This window comes from Bufo bufo, chromosome 1, assembly GCF_905171765.1.
Source record: "Bufo bufo chromosome 1, aBufBuf1.1, whole genome shotgun sequence".
Classification (NCBI taxonomy): domain Eukaryota; kingdom Metazoa; phylum Chordata; class Amphibia; order Anura; family Bufonidae; genus Bufo; species Bufo bufo.
Window position 1 is genome coordinate 195,520,810 of NC_053389.1, and position 7,856 is coordinate 195,528,665.

The window sequence follows — 7,856 nt, forward strand, 5'->3', positions numbered from 1 at the left end:
GGGTCGGACCTTATCTTTTGTAGTACTCTGGGGATTAATGCCCACGGAGGAAAGGCATAGGCGAGACCCCAGGTCCATCTGATTGAGAATGCGTCCACTGGCCAAGGGTTTTCCCTGGGGTTTAGGGAGCAAAAATGCCCGACCTTCACATTTTCTTTTGCTGCGAACAGGTCTATCTGAGGGGTTCCCCACCTTTTGGAGATTTTACTGAACACTTCTGGATTTAGGGACCATTCCCCAGGATCTATGGTCCTTCTGCTGAGGAAGTCTGCTTGTATATTTTCCATACCTCTTAAGTAAATAGCCGTGATGGAGGATACATTTTTTTTCACCCAAAATAATATTCTCCCCGCCAGTACTTCTAGACTTGGAGATCTTGTGCCTCCCTGGTGTTTTAAGTAGGCTACTGCAGTCACATTGTCGGAGAGAATCTTCAGGTGTTTTCCGAGTACTATCTTTTGGGATGACCTTAGCGTCTCCCAGATTGCCCTTAGTTCTCAGTAGTTTGAAGATCTTGCTTTTATGTCGTCTGCCCATCTGCCCTGGTAGTTTGAGGAACCTACTCTCGCCCCCCATCCAGTGCCGCTTGCGTCCGTGAACACCTGAATCTCTGGATCTTTTATCCAACTTACACCTTTTGACAGGTTTGTCTTTTCTATCCACCAATTCAAATCGGAGTTTACGTGAATGGGGATGGATATCTTTTTCTCTAAGGAGGACTGTTTCTTGTCCCAATTCTTCAGGATCCAGGACTGGATTATCCTGGTATGAGCCTGGGACCACAATACCGATGTGATGCAGGAGGTCATTGTTCCCAATAGACTCATGGCATTGCGTATGGAGCACTTGGTCTGGCCCTGAATTTTTTTTGTTTTTCCTATGAACGATGTTAATTTTTCCTGAGGAAGAGATGTCATCTGAGCTCTTGAATCTAAAAGTACTCCCAGGAATTTCATCTTGGTTGATGGGACCAGGCAAGATTTTTTTTGATTTATTATCTAGCCCAACTCTGAAAACCGATGAATTAGGTAGTAGGTGAGACTGGACGCCTCTGACTTTGATTTTCCCAGAATGAGGAAATCGTCTAGATACGGGAAGATTTTTATTCCCTCTGATCTGAGAGGAGAGATCATTTCCACTACTAGCTTTCTGAAAACTCTCGGGGCTGAGGAAATTCCGAAGGGTAGAGCAGTGAACTGGAAGTGGTTTACCACACCGGTGCTGTCTATCAGGGCAAACCTGAGATATTTTTGCGAGTTTTCGTGTAAGGGGACGTGATAGTAAGCGTCCTTTAAATCTATGGACGTTATGTAATCTCCTGCTTGGATTAGAGAAGTGATGGACGTTATAGATTCTATTTTGAACTTCCTGTAAACAATGGAAATATTTAACCCCTTCAGGTTTATGATGGTACGAAAGGAGCCGTCTGGCTTCTGTACAAAAAACAGGTTGGAATAATAGCCCCTTCCTTCTTCTGAATAAGGGACTTTTACTACCACGCCTGACTCGATCAACTGCAGAACGCCTTGCCAAATCCTTCCCAGAACTTTTGAGCTGTGAGAGGTTATCCGAAACTTTTTTGGAGGGGGTTGAGGAAAATTCTATCCGATAACCGTTTTTTTAAATATCCAAGGCCCAGGGGTTCTGGTTTCCCAAAACGGTAGAAATCTTCTCAACCTTCCTCCCACTCTGGCGTCATTGCTTGTCAGACTGTTTGTTTTGGGGATTAAGGAGGAAACCTCTGCCCTTTCCTCCTTTTTGGTAGCTCCACCTACCCGTTTTCCGTTAAATATTTTTATGTAGGTTGGGTCAAAGAGTAATCTATTTTTGAATTCTCTCAGGGTCCGTCCACTCATCCATGATCATATCCTTTATATTTTCGTTTACTGAAAATACTTTAGATTTCTTGGCTCTGAGCCCCCCAAACATTTCGTCTTGGACCGATCGAGGTTTTTGTACCTCCTCTATGCCCATGGTTGCCCTTACGGCGCCCAATAATTCCTCCATCTCTTCAGAAGAAAATAAATACTTTTTCCTGTTCTCCACTATCTCTCCCTCTGACAGTGCGTCTACGTTCTGTCTAGAGGTGGAAGAGTCTTCGTCCATGTCCTCTGATTCAGAGATGGATGGAACGGATACTCGTGGTTTTTTCACAGGCGGAGTCGGAGGGGCAGATCTGAGAGACGCTAGCGAGGATTTTATCTCGCTCTGAATCATTAATTTGACCTCCATAAGTATGGATGTTTGCTCCTCTTTAACAAGCTCATTAATGCAGACTTGGCAGAGCTTCTTTTTGTGATTTTCCGGCAATCTTTTGCCACAAGTAGCACATCTAGGGATTTTGGCCTTAGTTCTGGGGTCTTTAATTCCCTATGGACTCTCCAGTAAAATCTGTAGAGTCCATCTGGTCTGCAGGGGTATTGGGGGCCGACATCTGGAGCAGGAGCCTTTATTGGGACGCTAGTCCTTTCAAATCTCCCGCCTTGCAGCGATGGATGCGGCATCTAACGTCATCATTGTTGTGTGCACGCGTCCCGGCTCATAGCTCCGCCCCCTCAACCACCTGCCGGAACAAGGAACGACGCTGCGGCTTCACACAATGGGTCTGCGAGCAGCGCGTTCGACGGTGCGCGGTCAGCTTCCCTCAGGAGGGAAGGGGGACCCCGCGTTTTGGGGAGGGATTCAGGCCCCCGCAAGAGCAGGAACGAGATCCACTCCATAGTCCTCCTCTGCCTAGCTTAGGACTAAGCCGCCGGAGGGCAGAGGGAAGGGATAAGCGATCCCAAAAGGTACTAAAAATAAACACTGTAGTCTTCTCACCTTCTACAGGAGGTCTCTCTGTGAGGTGCCCCCCGTAAAGACAGGAAACACAGAGGGTGAGAGTGGGTGGTGGCCTTTTAAACTCTGTGTTCCTGCCCCTACAGAGGTCAAGGGGTCAATCTCCAGGCTAAGCCGTCATGGTGGACGAAATGGAAAATTTATATATATATATATTATATATATATATATATATATATATATATATATATATATATACACACATACACACACACAGTACAGACCAAAAGTTTGGACACACCTTCTCATTCAAAGAGTTTTCTTTATTTTCATGACTATGAAGGCATCAAAACTATGAAATAACACATGTGGGATTATATACATAACAAACAAGTGTGAAACAACTGAAAATATGTCATATTCTAGATTCTTCAAAGTAGCCACCTTTTGCTTTGATTACTGCTTTGCACACTCTTGGCATTCTCTTGATGAGCTTCAAGAGGTAGTCCCCTGAAATGGTCTTCCAACAGTCTTGAAGGAGTTCCCAGAGATGCTTAGCACTTGTTGGCCCTTTTGCCTTCACTCTGCGGTCCAGCTCACCGGAAACCATCTCCATTGGGTTCAGGTTCGGTGACTGTGGAGGCCAGTCGTTTTCCTTTACTTAGCTGCTTTTTTCTTGCCATAATACAAATTCTAACAGTCTATTCAGTAGGACTATCAGATGTGTATCCACCTGACTTCTCCTCAACGCAACTGATTGTCCCAACCCCATTTATAAGGCAAGAAATCCCACTTATTAAACCTGACAGGGCACACCTGTGAAGTGAAAACCATTTCAGGGGACTACCTCTTAAAGCTCATCAAGAGAATGCCAAGAGTGTGCAAAGCAGTAATCAAAGCAAAAGGTGGCTACTTTGAAGAACCTAGAATATGACCTATTTTCAGTTGTTTCACACTTGTTTGTTATGTATATAATTCCACGTGTTAATTCATAGTTTTGATACCTTCAGTGTGAATCTACAATTTTCATAGTCATGAAAATAAAGAAAACTCTTTGAATGAGAAGGTGTGTCCAAACTTTTGGTCTACTGATATATATATATATATACACACACTGCTCAAAAAAATAAAGGGAACACAAAAATAACACATCCTAGATCTGACTTAATTAAATATTCTTCTGAAATACTTTGTTCTTTACATAGTTGAATGTGCTGACAACAAAATCACACAAAAATAAAAAAATGGAAATTAAATTTTTCAACCCATGGAGGTCTGGATTTGGAGTCACACTCAAAATTAAAGTGGAAAAAACACACTACAGGCTGATCCAACTTTGATGTAATGTCCTTAAAACAAGTCAAAATGAGGCTCAGTAGTGTGTGTGGCCTCCACGTGCCTGTATGACCTCCCTACAACGCCTGTGCATGCTCCTGATGAGGTAGCGGACGGTCTCCTGAGGGATCTCCTCCCAGACCTGGACTAAAGCATCTGCCAACTCCTGGACAGTCTGTGGTGCAACGTGACATTGGTGGATAGAGAGAGACATGATTTCCCAGATGTGCTCAATTGGATTCAGGTCTGGGGAACAGGCGGACCAGTCCATAGCATCAATGTCTTCGTCTTGCAGGAACTGCTGACACTCCAGCCACATGAGGTCTAGCATTGTCTTGCATTAGGAGGAACCCAGGGCCAACCGCACCAGCATATGGTCTCACAAGGGGTCTGAGGATCTCATCTCGGTACCTAATGGCAATCAGGCTACCTCTGGCGAGCACATGGAGGGCTGTGCGGCCCTCCAAAGAAATGCCACCCCACACCATTACTGACCCAATGCCAAATCGGTCATGCTGGAGGATGTTGCAGGCAGCAGAACGTTCTCCACGGCGTCTCCAGACTCTGTCACATGTGCTCAGTGTGAACCTGCTTTCATCTGTGAAGAGCACAGGGCGCCAGTGGCGAATTTGCCAATCTTGGTGTTCTCTGGCAAATGCCAAACGTCCTGCACGGTGTTGGGCTGTAAGCACAACCCCCACCTGTGGACGTCGGGCCCTCATGGAGTCTGTTTCTGGCCGTTTGAGCAGACACATGCACATTTGTGGCCAGCTGGAGGTCATTTGGCAGGGCTCTGGCAGTGCTCCTCCTATTCCTCCTTGCACAAAGGCAGAGGTAGCGGTCCTGCTGCTGGGTTGTTGCCCTCCTACGGCCTCCTCCACGTCTCCAGATGTACTGGCCTGTCTCCTGGTAGCGCCTCCATGCTCTGGACACTACGCTGACAGACACAGCAAACCTTCTTGCCACAGCTCGCATTGATGTGCCATCCTGGATAAGCTGCACTACCTGAGCCACTTGTGTGGGTTGTAGACTCCGTCTCATGCTACCACTAGAGTGAAAGCACCGCCAGCATTCAAAAGTGACCAAAACATCAGCCAGGAAGCATAGGAACTGAGAAGTGGTCTGTGTATACCACCTGCAGAACCACTCCTTTATTGGGGGTGTCTTGCTAATTGCCTATAATTTCCACCTGTTGTCTATCCCATTTGCACAACAGCATGTGAAATTGATTGTCACTCAGTGTTGCTTCCTAAGTGGACAGTTTGATTTCACAGAAGTGTGATTGACTTGGAGTTACATTGTGTTGTTTAAGTGTACCCTTTATTTTTTTGAGCAGTGTATATATATATATATATATATATATATATATATATATATTAGCCTGTAAAAAAAAAATTGTTGTTTGTTTTTTCAGGATGGAAAACTGCAAACTGCAAAAGTAGTACACTACGCTTTCCCATCCTCTGCAGAGTCCTACAAAAAAAAAAATATAGTTTACTTTTTTACAATGGAACTCCATGGTGATGGATGCCACAGTACGGCATCTGCGGCGTCCGATAATGTATACTTTTTTGTGTATGTTGACAAAAACCCACCCTTACATGCCCCATCCAGAACTTCCGTTATTTTTGTTGTTCTGCTCATCTAACGGAGCAGAACAGAAATAAATAGAGGTGGTGTGAACATGCCATAAGAGGTGAGCATGCAGGAAACCGTTATTGGTCCAAATAACATGAGGTAATTCTAGTGAAGTGATAAAGTCTGGTCCAATATGGCGGATCCTCCCTGTACTTTACCACTTGGCTATAGTAGCCTGCATTCACTACATGCATCTCTCACACACATCAGTGAGTGGTGCATATGCGTGATGTATGAGAAGCGGGTGGGTGGTGCAGTGAGGGAGGTGTGTGGGTGGGTGGTGCAGTGAGGGAGGTGTGTGGTGCAGTGAGGGAGGTGGGTGGTGCAGTGAGGGAGGTGGGTGGGTGGTGCAGTGAGGGAAGTGTGTGGGTGGTGCAGTGAGGGAAGTGTGTGGGTGGTGCAGTGAGGGAAGTGTGTGGGTGGTGCAGTGAGGGAAGTGGGTGGGTGGTGCAGTGAGGGAAGTGGGTGGGTGGTGCAGTGAGGGAAGTGGGTGGGTGGTGCAGTGAGGGAAGTGGGTGGGTGGTGCAGTGAGGGAAGTGGGTGGGTGGTGCAGTGAGGGAAGTGGGTGGGTGGTGCAGTGAGGGAAGTGGGTGGGTGGTGCAGTGAGGGAAGTGGGTGGGTGGTGCAGTGAGGGAAGTGGGTGGGTGGTGCAGTGCGGGAGGTGTGGGTGGTGCAGTGCGTGATCATCACACACTGCACCACATACACCAATAGATTACACACTGCTGTCACCTTGTTCTGCGCGTCCATCTTGATGTCTGGGATGTAGTCTTCAGCTCCACCGCCATATTTGCGGGGGTCCGTGTGAAGCGTGCCTGGCTCTCCTTACTACAGCAACCCCAGGAGCTAGCCCCTCCTCCTTACAGCTCCCACCAGCTTTCTCTGCTGCAGGACACTGTACCGCCCAAACGAACCAATAACAAAGCTCCTCATATCAGATGATGAATAGCATGTTAAAGTTTCTGGCGTAGTGGTACACCTTAAAGGGTACGTTCTCGTTGTAGATGAGGGTCCCAGTGGTGGGACTCGCACCTATCAGACAATGGGGGCATATCCTAGCGATATGCCCCCATTATCTGAGATGGGAATACCCCTTTAAATCCTAACTGCCATACACACGGTCACATGTCCCTTATCAGCCAATAGAAGCTCTCAGGTCATACTCCAGGTTGCCATAACAACTGATCACAGGTTTTAGCAGTTCGCAGGTCCTGAAATATTCAGTCATATGATGTATGGCGGCACAACTGCACTGCTACATGCATGGGGGGCAGGGGCCACTGTTAAAGGGGCGGCCACTGTGAAAGAAAGAAACTGTTATTTAATATAAAATTGCAATAAATAAATACCCGAGCAACGCCGGGGTCATCAGCTAGTCATCAATACAGTGCCATACTGCCGGTAATAACTCGATTAACAAGCAAACGGCAGATCTGCCGCTGGCAAATAACTGTACAGCATGGAGACAAGAGGTGGTACAACGATCGCTCCCCCCCCCCGTCCTGTGGACAAGATCGCTGCATGTAATAGGAGCGGTCTCCTCAGCAAGCGATTCCTTCCTTATTGCCTATGTAATACAGCCTTTACACACACTACCAACAACAAACAATCCCACACAGCCCCCCTCAGCATACACACAGCTGCCCCCCCATCTCAGTGTACAAGACCACACAGCCCCCCCATCTACAACCCAGACACCTCCGTCACAGCCCCCCCTATACAACCAGATCCCCCCCTCCGTCAGCATCCACAACCACCCCCTACCATCTCAGTGCACTAACCCTACAGACATCACCCTACTACAGAGCCAGCCCTCTGAGCACACAATGCAACCCAGACACCTCCTTAGAACACACCCATAACCACCCCACCACCATCTCAGTATACAATAGAGTCCCCCTCACATACGACCCTACTACACTGTCTACACAGCTTCCCATTTCCACAGACATCAGCATCCACACAGCCCTCACCATCTCAGTGAACACTCCCTTTCTCCAGGTGAAAAAAAAAAAAAAGCTTCACCCCGTTGAAAACAGCGCGCGGCTTCCTGTTTCCGATCCACGTGATCTAGCAGCGTCACGTGATGCTGTGACGTCAGCAGG